Source organism: Meleagris gallopavo, chromosome 4, assembly GCF_905368555.1.
Source record: "Meleagris gallopavo chromosome 4, MGAL_WU_HG_1.1, whole genome shotgun sequence".
NCBI lineage: Eukaryota > Metazoa > Chordata > Aves > Galliformes > Phasianidae > Meleagris > Meleagris gallopavo.
Window position 1 is genome coordinate 59,025,530 of NC_139407.1, and position 12,091 is coordinate 59,037,620.

At 37.4% G+C, this 12,091-nt stretch overlaps 1 protein-coding gene across 1 annotated transcript in view; it reads right to left on the reverse strand.

Annotated features, from left to right (window-relative positions):
* Window positions 1-12,091, reverse strand: part of C4H4orf50 (chromosome 4 C4orf50 homolog) — a 74,192-nt gene that overhangs the window by 28,144 nt on the left and 33,957 nt on the right. Inside the window, exon 15 of the transcript XR_014883225.1 lies at window positions 5,495-5,593. The gene's annotated coding sequence lies outside the window, so the exon portion shown is untranslated. The remainder of the gene's footprint in view (window positions 1-5,494; window positions 5,594-12,091) is intronic.

Genomic DNA, 12,091 nt, shown 5'->3' on the forward strand with positions numbered 1-12,091 from the left:
GAATGCTGATTTGAAATGCTACTTGGTCTTCTTTTTTTTTTTTTTTTTTTTTTTTTTTTTTTTTTCAAGACAGTTTGCAAAGAGAAGATGTATTAATCATAAAATGAGAAAGTTTTCTACAACTATTTCTGCAATACTATTCATTAAGCAATATTTTTTGGTAAAATACTAGAAAAACCTTTTTGTTGAAGTAGGTAAATGCTTGGACTTGTAAGGGATTTGGTTGAGGCAGTAGAGATTGTGATACTTTGTATGGTATGTAATATATAGACTGGTTAGCTCCCAGTGGAACTTACCTGTGAGAAATGCAGGTCTTTTTACATTCTTACTGATTAAAGTCATTGTTCTCTATTTGTTATTATCTAGAAAACTGAAAAAAATATTTTTAGCCAAGAACCTCATGGCTTCACTGCTCTAGGTTTTGGCATTTGCAATCCTACTGTAAAGAGCTCACAAAAGTTCTTTAAAAATTAAATTAGTTCTTTAGACTATATATTATGGTTTTAATCTTCTAAGGAACTAAAAGTGTTGAATCAGACTGAAAAAATATTTCTCTCTCTCCTTTGGGAGAGAATACAATAATATTCTGGACTTTAGCAATTATCCTTGACGTAAAAATATTTTTATATAATGGCTTTTGAGAGAGCCTTATCCCTTCACAGGACCCACAAAAGAGTCATTTTTCATCTGGGTTATTTTCACCAGAAATAGAAAAAAAATTATCCTACCTGTTGTATTTTTTAATGACAGCTGCAGCTCTGGCATGGAGTTCTGGATGAGTCCCTGGTAGTAGAGTTCTGAATGAGTCCCTGGGAGTAGAAACCAGGTGGAGGGGCCAAAGGGGCAAGTTTAACTGATCTATCCTATGGCCATATGGTCTATGGTATTTCCATTGTCTTTATCATATTCTTATCATCAGGACACACAGGTAGTAAGGCAGAGAAAGGAGCCAGTATCTCCAGTGGGAGAAGCTACTGAGTTTCTAAGGACAGATGCAAGGCATTGACATGAAGAGTAAAAGGTCAAACGGGTTATGGATTTTTAGCTCACAGACAGAAGCAAATAACAGGACACAATTAAGACATCTGGGGAAAAGAACATACAGGCAATACAGCATTGGTGTTGCTTTCACAGTATATATTCAGAGAAATAAACCTAACCTCAGTGTACTTACAGCAATAACTGCAAATGTTGTCATTGGAGAGCTGCCATAATAGACTCCAAAGATGTGTCAGCATTCAAATCTAACAAGCATGGAAAAGCCTAACCAGCAACAATGCTACCAAGAGCAAAGTGACCTGGTCTCACCCCCTGCTTGTCAGACGGACTTGGTGTCTGCTAGGGGCTCACTGTGGGGAGAAATGTAAATTCCAGGAGAAGTGAAAATGCATCTGTAAGGCACATCCCATATCACGTTGTGTCCTGGGAACAAGCCTGAGAGGGACAGGAAGCCCCTGAACAGCTCAATAGGCCCAAGAGACCTGGTGAGTCCCAAGTAACTTACAGAAAAACTGTCAGGAAAAAAATGTGTGCACTGCCACATCCTATTAACTTGTTTTGTGTCTTTTATCATAACACAGCATTTTGTGTTTATTCATTCATATAGCTTCTAAAAAGTGAAGAAGGCATGACAGCATTAGAGGTGTTCAGGGAGCAGCACACACATCTCTATCAAATTATGCAGTTCACTGCTTCCTCCACATTAAATATTAATAGAATAAATAATGTCATTCAACAAATACTTGAGCTACCTTGTACTTGCTGAATTCATAGCAGACTTACACAACTCCTCATCTGTATATGAGCATGGAAAAAAATAAAAAGGTACAAGACATTCAAAGTCAGGCTGGACAAGGCTCTGGGCAACCTGATCCAGCTTCAGATGTCACCCCTATTCATTGCAGGGGAGTTGAACTGATGGACTTTAAAGGCCTCTCCCAACTCAAACAATTCTATAGAACCCACGACTTGTTTAAAAGATTTAATATAGGATAGATATTTGCCTTTGGTGATCATGAAGTCTTGGGTGGATATTTAAGGGTGATCTATGTTTCATAGCATCTGCTTTATTATGATTTGTTAAACAGACTCAGATGGTGGCAAGCAGATTCTCTCTCAGAGCTGAAGACAAACAACTCAAAACCTCTTTGACCCTGGCATAGCCATAACGTTCACAAGAGTAACTGGAAATTGTCCTATTAAATCTTCAGTTTCACACCCACCTACCACTGACTGCCAAAAGGCAATCAGAGACAGTAATGTGTATTTAACAACTTAAAATCTAAGATAACTATATTAGGTTAAATCCTGTATTCACTACTCTTTACTATCCTTCCCCATACATGCATATTTAGGTAACAGACTTGCTTAAACATCTTTAAATAATTGAACACCTTAAACGTTCAGGCAACTCTAATTCTATTTTAAAGCCAAAGATACATTTCCAGTCCTTCATAGAAAGTTGTTAGCTTGTTCTGCCTGTACCTGCACTACAGAAAGCCATAAGAACTTCACCAACCAAATTAGTGTTTCCTGCATAAGTAAAATGCCACAGGTTCTTGCCTGTCACTCTCTTACTGAGGCTGTTCTGATGTAGCCAAATTTTCCTCTAAGTCAATGTCTACATCTACAGCCCACTTAACTCAGCTTGGGTTATTTGGGTTAAATTTCAGCTTAGCATGCCAAGATACAATGTAATGCTCAGGAAGCAATAGATTTCATGAGAACTGCACAAAGGATCTACTCTTCGGGTAATGCTGAGCAAGGGCTTCATCCATGAAATTGTAATTTCTGCTTGCAAAAAAATGTTCTCCTGAGCACCACAGTATAAATGCTGACCAATAACCACTAGATACGGACATATGGTAAACACGTGTGATAATAAATCTCTCTTAATATGATAAAGTACCAAGTTCAAAGACTAACTAAAACAGCCTGAAGAACTGCTCCTAAATACATATATGTATATATAAATTTGTCATAAGTCATTTCAGGTAATACATGCATAAATTCAAATGGCAGAATGACTAGAAATCATTGGATTTTGTGTTGAGGGACATGGGTTAGTGACTACTATTGGTGATAGGTAGATGGTTGAACTGGATGATCTTGAAGGTCTTTTCCAACCTTGCTGATTCTGTGATGCACTGTTTACAGAATGCACTTTGAGCAGTTAATTGAAATGAGATTTTTCTTTTTTCAGATGAAAGGGGCAAATGATCCTGAATCAGTCACCACGTTTGTGCTGGTTAATATGAGGTCCAAGTTAGCTACAGCATGTTCCTGACCAGTTGTGAGGGGGGAAAAAAAATAATGAAGGAAGTGAAATGGACATGAGATAGACTCGAAGAAGCATGGAACTCACTATGAAAGTGATGAAAGTCACTGTAGTATGGCTGGAAAAGATGAAGCACAGCAGGAAGGAAAGAAATAATCTAACTTTCATAATAAATCTGAAAGCACGTGTCTTCCATTAAGAGCATTCAACCAAAGAATCAAAGTATGGACTATGAACTCTAGTATCCAAAGAAAAATATCTATTTCAAGTTTTCAGTAACTATATAAATGTGAATTATTGTATCCGTTGTTGAATATAGATTTTCTGTATCTTCCAGTACCAAAACCTACCACAAATAGGAATAAGTCCAGTGGTTAACTAATTTAGATCACTGATACTTCAGTTTTCTACAGTCTATACATGACCTCAGACTTTCACTTAATCTCTCTGTACCTCAGCAAAAGAGAAAACTGTTCTATTTGAAGAACAAAGTGAAAGATGACAAGGCTTAAGAGTATAAGTTTCCTGAACACGATAAAAACGAGCATCACATGATTCATGTGAGCGAGGAGAATTGTTGATAGAAATCAGATGTCTAAGCAACAGTGTACAACCTCTCCAATTCCTGTCAAAGTCCAAGTGTTGACCCAAAACATATAATGAGCTAGAAATTCAGCCCATTTTTTGTGAATAGGACATATAAGTAATTTTTTTTTAATAAAAAAAAAAGAGTGATAATGTGAAAAGCACTTTTAAATAGTTAAATACAGAAGTATCCTGATGCCTGATGAAATATACTTCTACCTAGTTAGCTGGCTTTTTTTCTTTTTCTTTTTCTTTTTCTTTTTTCTTTTTTTGGTAAGGCAACATGATAGATTATGTGTCAGTGACCACTGTGCAAAAAATGTCAAATCTGCGTTTGTCACCAGAAATGGCTATATTGATTTTATTGAGTGTTTCAAGAGCAATGTGCTCTATTTGAAAAATAACACTACTAAAAATTAACATAGTTTTCTCTATTCAAATGAAAATAAACAAAAAAAAATTAAAAATATGTAATGCCTTTTGAGACAAAATATTAACAGTTCATTTATGTTAAAACGCTATTATTTTGTATCCTGCAATGAAAGCCATATTGCAACATCCTAATTCATCATCTACTGGTCTCTCTGAACTGCTGGCTGCCTTTCCACATTGTTTTAATAACACAGACCAAATCAACTGGCAAAGTGATCCCTGGAGAAAAAAATGAAATCCGCACAGAATACTATTATCATTAGCTTTTCAAAGCACTAGCAGGGCATAAATGCAGATATTGGAGTTTTCTCTCTTTTGGTGAGGAAAGTCAACAGTATTCTCAGTTTAGCATAACTTTTCACCTGAGTCCTTACAGTGAAGCCAATTTTCAACCCACTGGCCAGTTCAGCACTGAAGTTACAAAATGATTTCAGCATTTGCTTTAATGCTTTCATTTAATAGGAATGTTACTACTGGATGGAAGTCCAGTATCAGTATTTCCTCAACAATACTGTGAATTTTTCCATTATCTCTATGCTATAGCAAAACATGAAGTTGTTCATCTCAGTCACAGTCTTCTACCACTAGCTATTGTTTTCATCAAATTGCACATGGTAATAGGATTATTTTAAGGAAAGAAGGCGTCAGCAGAAAAAAAATAGTGAATTAAAAGAAGCAGGTGTAATAACATAGCAGAAAAAATGAAAAAGACAATATCTGAAAACATAGCTAATAACTTCTTAGTGCAGGAGTCTGAGAGAATAACACTTCAACCTAAAAAAGTGACTGCTTTCCATAATAATCAACAGTGGAATGAACATTCTGCCATTTTTGGGGAGTAATAAGTAAGTCTTAAAGACATAAATACTTTGGTTTTCAGTGTTCATTTCAGAACTGACAGCTACTGAAAAAAAGGAAGAGGAATCATAAAGTTGCTAGTTGTGCATACACAGCTTTAAAGAACCAAAAAGAAGTGATTCTCATTTCATTTATATTTATATATACATTTATAAATATAGACAAATTAATTTGTGAGGTTGAGGATTTCCAGAGCATAAAAGTAGTCTGGAGTTTCACAAGGAGAGGGTGGCATGATAAATATTTCCTGTAGAAGCACTTACCTGGAATTAAAAAGAAATGCTATCCCTTTGTTTTCTAATTTATTCCACCTTCCCCTTTTACTATAATTGCCTGATTTACCTTAGAAGCTCTGATAAGGGACTCCAGTTGTAATATCAGTCATACCTCCAAAAGTTTTATCTGTGCTCAGGAATTGGCCCAGTGAGTATTTTCTCTTGCCTAAAAAATAGAAAACAAAAAATTTTAAGTGGTGATTTCTGTTAAGGCACATAATTTTGGAGTAGAAATGTTTGAGAATTTTTCAAAAATTTTGCTTTACATATGTCCTGAAATGACTTTGGAAATGTGAGTACAATAGCTATCAATAAACAATGCTGTTTTTTTCTAGATAGATTCTTCTGTAAAATTAATGCTTTACAGTGAAGACTGATATTTGAGTACAAGTGCAAGTAAGAGAAAAGAGAAACCACTAATATTAAGAACGAAGGTACACTTCGAAAGCCATTTGTTAATAACAAAGTGGTTCTTAACACAGAATTATAGGCTTAGGTTGGAAGGGACCCTAAAGACCATCCAGACCCAACCCCTGCAGTGGACAGGGCTGCCACCCATCAGATAAGGCTGCCCAGGGTCCCACCCAACCTGGCCTCGAGCATCTCCAGGAATGGGGCATCATAGCTTCTGGACAAAACGTGTAATCAAGCAGTGAGCATCCTGCACATAGTAAAGAGCAACATGCAGAAATCTAATGTGAGTTCAAAGAGAAACTTGACAACTTAATCAAGGTTCACTGAATGAATACGAACTGATACTATTTCAAGAATTCATGGAGTTGCAAATGATCAAGGCCTTGGAGACTATCAGTCTGCCCTGGTATTTTCCTCTAAGTAACTGCTTTCAGTTATTGTCTTTTTTTTTTTTTTTTTTAGTCTTCCTTTTCTGTCTGCAAGCATATTTCCATTCTATCCACAAGCAGGCTCTCGTTCTGTAACTACAAAAAGCTACATTTAAAAAAAATTGCAATTTGCCTTTCCTAGAATATAGAATATAGAATATAGACTATGGACTATAGAATATAGAATATAGAAGGATGTGACCACTCAAGTAAGAATTTTAGGAAATTATTGCTAAAATAACTGCACCAATAAGCAGAATGGTGGACCTCAACTGCTGATAAGATGTCCAAAGCATGTGTGAGGTACCACTCAGACACAGCCTGTTCATCCCAGCACTGACACCACCTGCAGCCCAGCTCCCCTTTTCCCAGCAGTAGCCAATATCATCTTGAAATAGGAAGGTCTGAAAAAGCCTTCAAGGCATAAAATAAATTCTTAATGATGTCACTCCCCTTAACAACTGCTGAAGGGTTAGATATTAGCTGAGTCAAGGTGGCACACACATCAGGATTGAAACAGCCATGATCTATTTGGAACAAATCTTAAGGAGCAAAAAGAGCTCTAAGAACTGTGGCAAGGGAAGCAAAACTCGTCTGACAGTTTAATTTGTGCTAGCAAATCAGATAGTACTTCTGTCTCATTTAAAGCTACTTCCAGAGAAGAAGAAAATCCACAGCTGTTACTGAAGTGATGCAGCAGTAACACACATCAGCTCTCTGTGGAAAACAGTTTTGTATTTGTCACAGTCTTATAAAAAGGTCAGCAGCTGAAAGCACATGTTATTTTTCACAGGCTTTCCTCAATAGCCAGGTGAGTAAACAAAATGAATGTGATTTCCTGCCTAGACAGCATCTGTTTCTTCATTTTGACCCTTTTCTTTTGCTTTCCCCTAAGCCCTTTGGCATCCAGGCTCTGAAGAGCTGCACATATCTTCCCCAGCCTGAGCACACAGGCTGGGGAAGATATGTGTTTTGCTATCTCATTATTTACCAAGTCTGACTCAACCCACCTGAAGCTCTCCAACTCTGGCTGTATGCTATGAAGGAACAAAGGCCTCCAGCATGCTGAGATTTCTGGAGATCAGAAAGTATACTCCACATATCTTCCTTTTTTTCTTATCCCCACCCTTTTTTAAAAATAGCATCACAGATCTGATGCCGAGTGACAACTTTCAATGACTGTGTATCAGTGACAGCAACAAAAGGCTGCTTTAACTTCAAACTGTTCTGTGGATGAGCTTCCAGTCAAGCTGCCCAGGCACACTGAGACCAGCAGTGTCCATAGGATGCTGGGTGTGGTAAAACAAAACTCAAACTTCCTGATGGAAAAGCCCAGCAAGCTAAACCAAAGCAAAGAAGAGAGATCAGTCAGTATCCAGGGGTCACTAGCAATGGAGGGATGGGAGAGGTGCAGTCCTAAAACACCATATTCTTATCTGTAGTATTTTCTTTATTTTCTTAATTTGTGACCTTCCCCCCCCCCGTCCCCCCCTTTGGTTAGCCAAAACAACTATAGTGATTTTCTTAACCCCTAGAATATTTCTCTGTTTTAAAGAAGAGTGAGAACTAAGACAGAACCAGCTTAATTTATGACAGGGCTAGCATGAATTGAAGCCCATAATAGCTAAACTTGCAGACCTGTGTCCATACAGCATCATCAGGCCAAGAGAAGCAATGATTACACTGTTACTCTTACAGCTATCTTGCTTTCCATTCCCTCAAGTAAAGTTTATTTTTATCAAACTAACTAGCATCTAATTATACAGAATAATGTGGTTCTTCTCCACTCCTTATTGCTTTCTGAAGAAGAAACGAGGAAAATAGGATATTCAATCCCCATCCCAACCCACCCAGGAATTAAGAGTGCTTAGAGGGTCTGGCTAAAATGAGAGATGAACATGTTTGTTAGATGTAATAATGTATGCCCATATGGAAGGAATAGCTAAACTGTCCTTTCCTGTAAAAGAAACTGAACAGATTGCCCAGAAATAGGCAGCTCCCATTCCCTTTACAGAGAGAAGCAAATGCCATCCAGATGGAAATTATCAAATGGGTCTAACAGCTACATTTTATTCCCATGTTATCTTTGTTCTACTTATCACTCATTATACTAGGAAAATTATTTTCCCTATATCCCAAGTGCAGATAAGAATATTATTTATCATACGCTCATTCAAAATATTCTATATTGAAGGGTTCCCTGATGAGATATTGATTTTTCCACACAAAAAGGAGAAGAGTGTCCTTCCCAATGGGAATATTCATTTAATATCTGTGGATTCCCATTAAGTCCTACATGTGAATGAGGACTATGCTGTTCCTGTGGCATAGCAGCCAACTCTGCAGCATCTTCCTAATGCCCAGTGTGACTAAATGTCTTTTCAGCACTCCTGTTATCTTGCCAAGTTTTACAAAAGTTCAACTGCTTTACAAAGCTAAACAATCCTGAGATTCTTCATTTACTTTTATTTATATTCTCCCATGGGTAAGTATTTCAATTGGAAACTTGCACTGAATAAAAGCATAATTTAAAAGTTGCCAAGAATCCACATCTTTGGCTGTACATGATTATATATGGGCATGTATAATCAAATTCAGTAAATTAGGGGATGTTTTCAAAGGTTTAGGAGGAGTTAGTTAGCAACTAAAATGTAAAGAACATTAGATCTCAATATCAAATTCCTTTTTACAACTGTGAAAAATCTCTATAACAATATGGCAAAAAGTCATATTTGTGTAAGCATATGCCCTCATAAATTTCTGATTATATTTGTGGATGCTTATTTCTAGTCTTATTGAGTGATATATGCTCTGGATATATACTTTATTCCAGCATGAATTGCTTTTAGCTTGAAAACCTACAGCAGCACAGGTACCTTCTTTTATGAGGATATAAATTTTAACAGCTGTGGCTGACTGACAGGATTAAATAAAGAACATCTAATCTATCTGGGCCATGTAACACTTTCTTTTATTTCACATTAATTATTGAACATGAGTTCAGCTTGTGTCACAGGCTATCAAGCAGGCCTACAATTTAAGCAATAAATTAGAAGTTGATTTTTTAATGGTGTGGTCCTAAACAGATAATACTGTGTTCAGCTGCAGCAGTCCCAAAATACCCAGGATCCTACATCTTTAGAAATCACAAGAACAATACTGAGAGGGTGAAAATGAACATGGCACCCGTACACCATCCAGGGCCTGGGTCTGTGTGATCGATGTTTTAATCTCTTTCAGAATATAGATGATGGATGGATGGGTGGGTGGATGTCAGCTTGCAATGGCACTGATGCATAGGGTTCCCAATGTAAAACACACAGATGGAATGCAGTTCTGATGATTCAAAGTACAGAATGGGAAGCAGATTCAGACTTACTATAGATTCAAATTTACTATATGACTTGATAATCAGTCCCAAACCAGTCATTTTGAAGCAGGAGGAAGCCCCTAACACTAACCAGACAGAAAATCCAGGAGAGATGTATTGCTACAACTTCTGAATAACTGAGAGCTCAAAGGTAGTAATTCATTTTATAGCATATAACATGATATTACAAATAAGTCTTACCGACAGGACAAGCTCTTCTGAGGGAAAAGCTAGCTTAGGAAATAAAACATGCATGCTTATAAATTCAAAGATATACTAATAATACTGCTAATATAATAACCTTGTTCACATACGATTGATTTACAATAGTTTTAACCTACTGTGGAAGTTACCCAGTACTACAGAAGAAAGAAAAGTACGTTTATTTCAAACAAGAAGAGTGCTTACTTTCATGCTAAAGTTTAGATTATGTTTTTTTTTTCCAAGGACTACTTTTAAATTGAGGCAGAGCTTTCTTCTCAAAATGGTTTATTAAACTGAAGGATGTGTCTTGACAATCACATTATTCTTTCTCCAGTTCAGTTTGCTCATGCACAGGGCTGCACTCATTCTTAGCGGACATGTCATCTCCTGGAGACTTGCAAGAGTCTGAGCAATTGCTTTTAATTTAGAAGCAGCAGAAACTATTTCTATCCTTTACGCTCTGTAAAGCTCCCAGGGAATGATTACCGTTAAGGATTTCTTTTAATATCACCTTACTTAGGACAAAGAAATTAAAGAGAAGAACACAAAAGAGGTCAGAAGCCCTCTAAAGGAAACATGTGCTTACGTGATTTCCCAGAAGAATGGCAGTGACTGCAGGTATGAATCCACTGAAGAAAACTCACCACAAGCCAGGCTGAATCCACACACTTGAATACACCATTTTATAAGCTGTTAAGCTCTTTTCCACATTGTTTTATTTTACACTGTTCAAGGGGATATGTAAGTAAAGACTAGTGCACAGCTCACAGATGAAGAAGAGTGAATTTATTCTATTTTTATGCAAAAACTCCTGAGTATTAGCACCAGATGTATGCTCAATGCCTCACTTGATGAATGTTGTCTCTGATTTCTTGCGGCCCCCAGAGAATTTACGTCAGGTCAATAAGGCTTCAGATTTACATACACCTTTTATTTCCTATTTAATATATTTATAAACTGTTACCTAAATGCCTTAAAGTGAATTCAAAAGAGTTGAAGAATATAAGTAAAGCTAAAACTATATAGATAAACCAAGGAATACATAGAAAAGTCCTCAGACAGAACATTAAAAAAAAATAGATAGAACATCATAAGAAAGAGTGATAATGTCAGTTATCTCTCATGAGACAGCAGCTGTTTAGGACACAGGAGGAGGATAAGAATCACGTTCCCTTTCTTCTGCAGTAAAGACCTAACATTCAAGATCTCCCTTGTCTTAACTTTACAGTCGGAGAGCTGAAGGGTCAGCTCTAGAGTGCAGATTGTTGTGAGATGAACCCTGTCCTCTGGACCAAGTGCTGATTTCTCTTCAGGACTGTCAGAGGTTTCAAGAGATTAACTTTACACTTAGCGTAATGAATCCTACTTTCTAGATCCCAAATTAAGCAGAATTGAAGCTTAGTTATTAAAGAGATGATTACAAACTCCCTGCCTCCGAAACACATTTAACATTTGCTGCTGTGAAGGTTCACATCTGTGAGCTGTCCTAAACTGAGAACAGCTTTGTGCACCCCAAGGTAAGCTCCAAGCACATCCATAAATTACCAGTGTCCTCCAGCTACTGCCAAAGGCAGCCTGACTCCTAGATTTATTTTAAAGCCCCCTCACCAGAAGGGACTGCCTGCAGCCAGATGGAAACTAAGATGTGGCTGCTGAGAGATGAAGTCCTCAGCCTACAGATGGGAAAGCAGAGAGGTGGAACCCAGCAGATGGTGGGGGCAAGGCAGGGCACCAGTAGATGGCCACGTTCTCCCTTCCTAGCTGTGGCTCAGAGCAAGAAAGAATCACTCATAACTTTCAGCCTTAGAGCCACACTACAAAAAAATGACAGTGTGCTCTAGGAGCTTCCCACTTAAAGAGCGCTTTGCCAGACAGCAATATGCTGAGATGCCACACCACTCAAAACTTCTCACTCTTGTCTAAAAGTAAGTAGTGTAAGTCCAACCCAAGTGAACTTCAAGGAATCCGTTGCTGAAATTCCCATTTACTCTGCTCCATGTTCTCACATCATGACAGAACAGCTAACACTTTAATTTCTGATTAATTGTTCATTAAATATTCTTTGTACACCACCAAAGAATCTAACAAACTAACGAAAACAAAACCACATCCCACTCTTTCTATCCTTGATCCTTTGACCTCAGTGCCAGAGAAGCCGGGGTAACAGCTGGTCTGGGTCACCAGATTGAAACAGAGTTGCTGTAGCATGCCGTGAACCTGACCCATCATCTGTAAAAATATCCTCAAG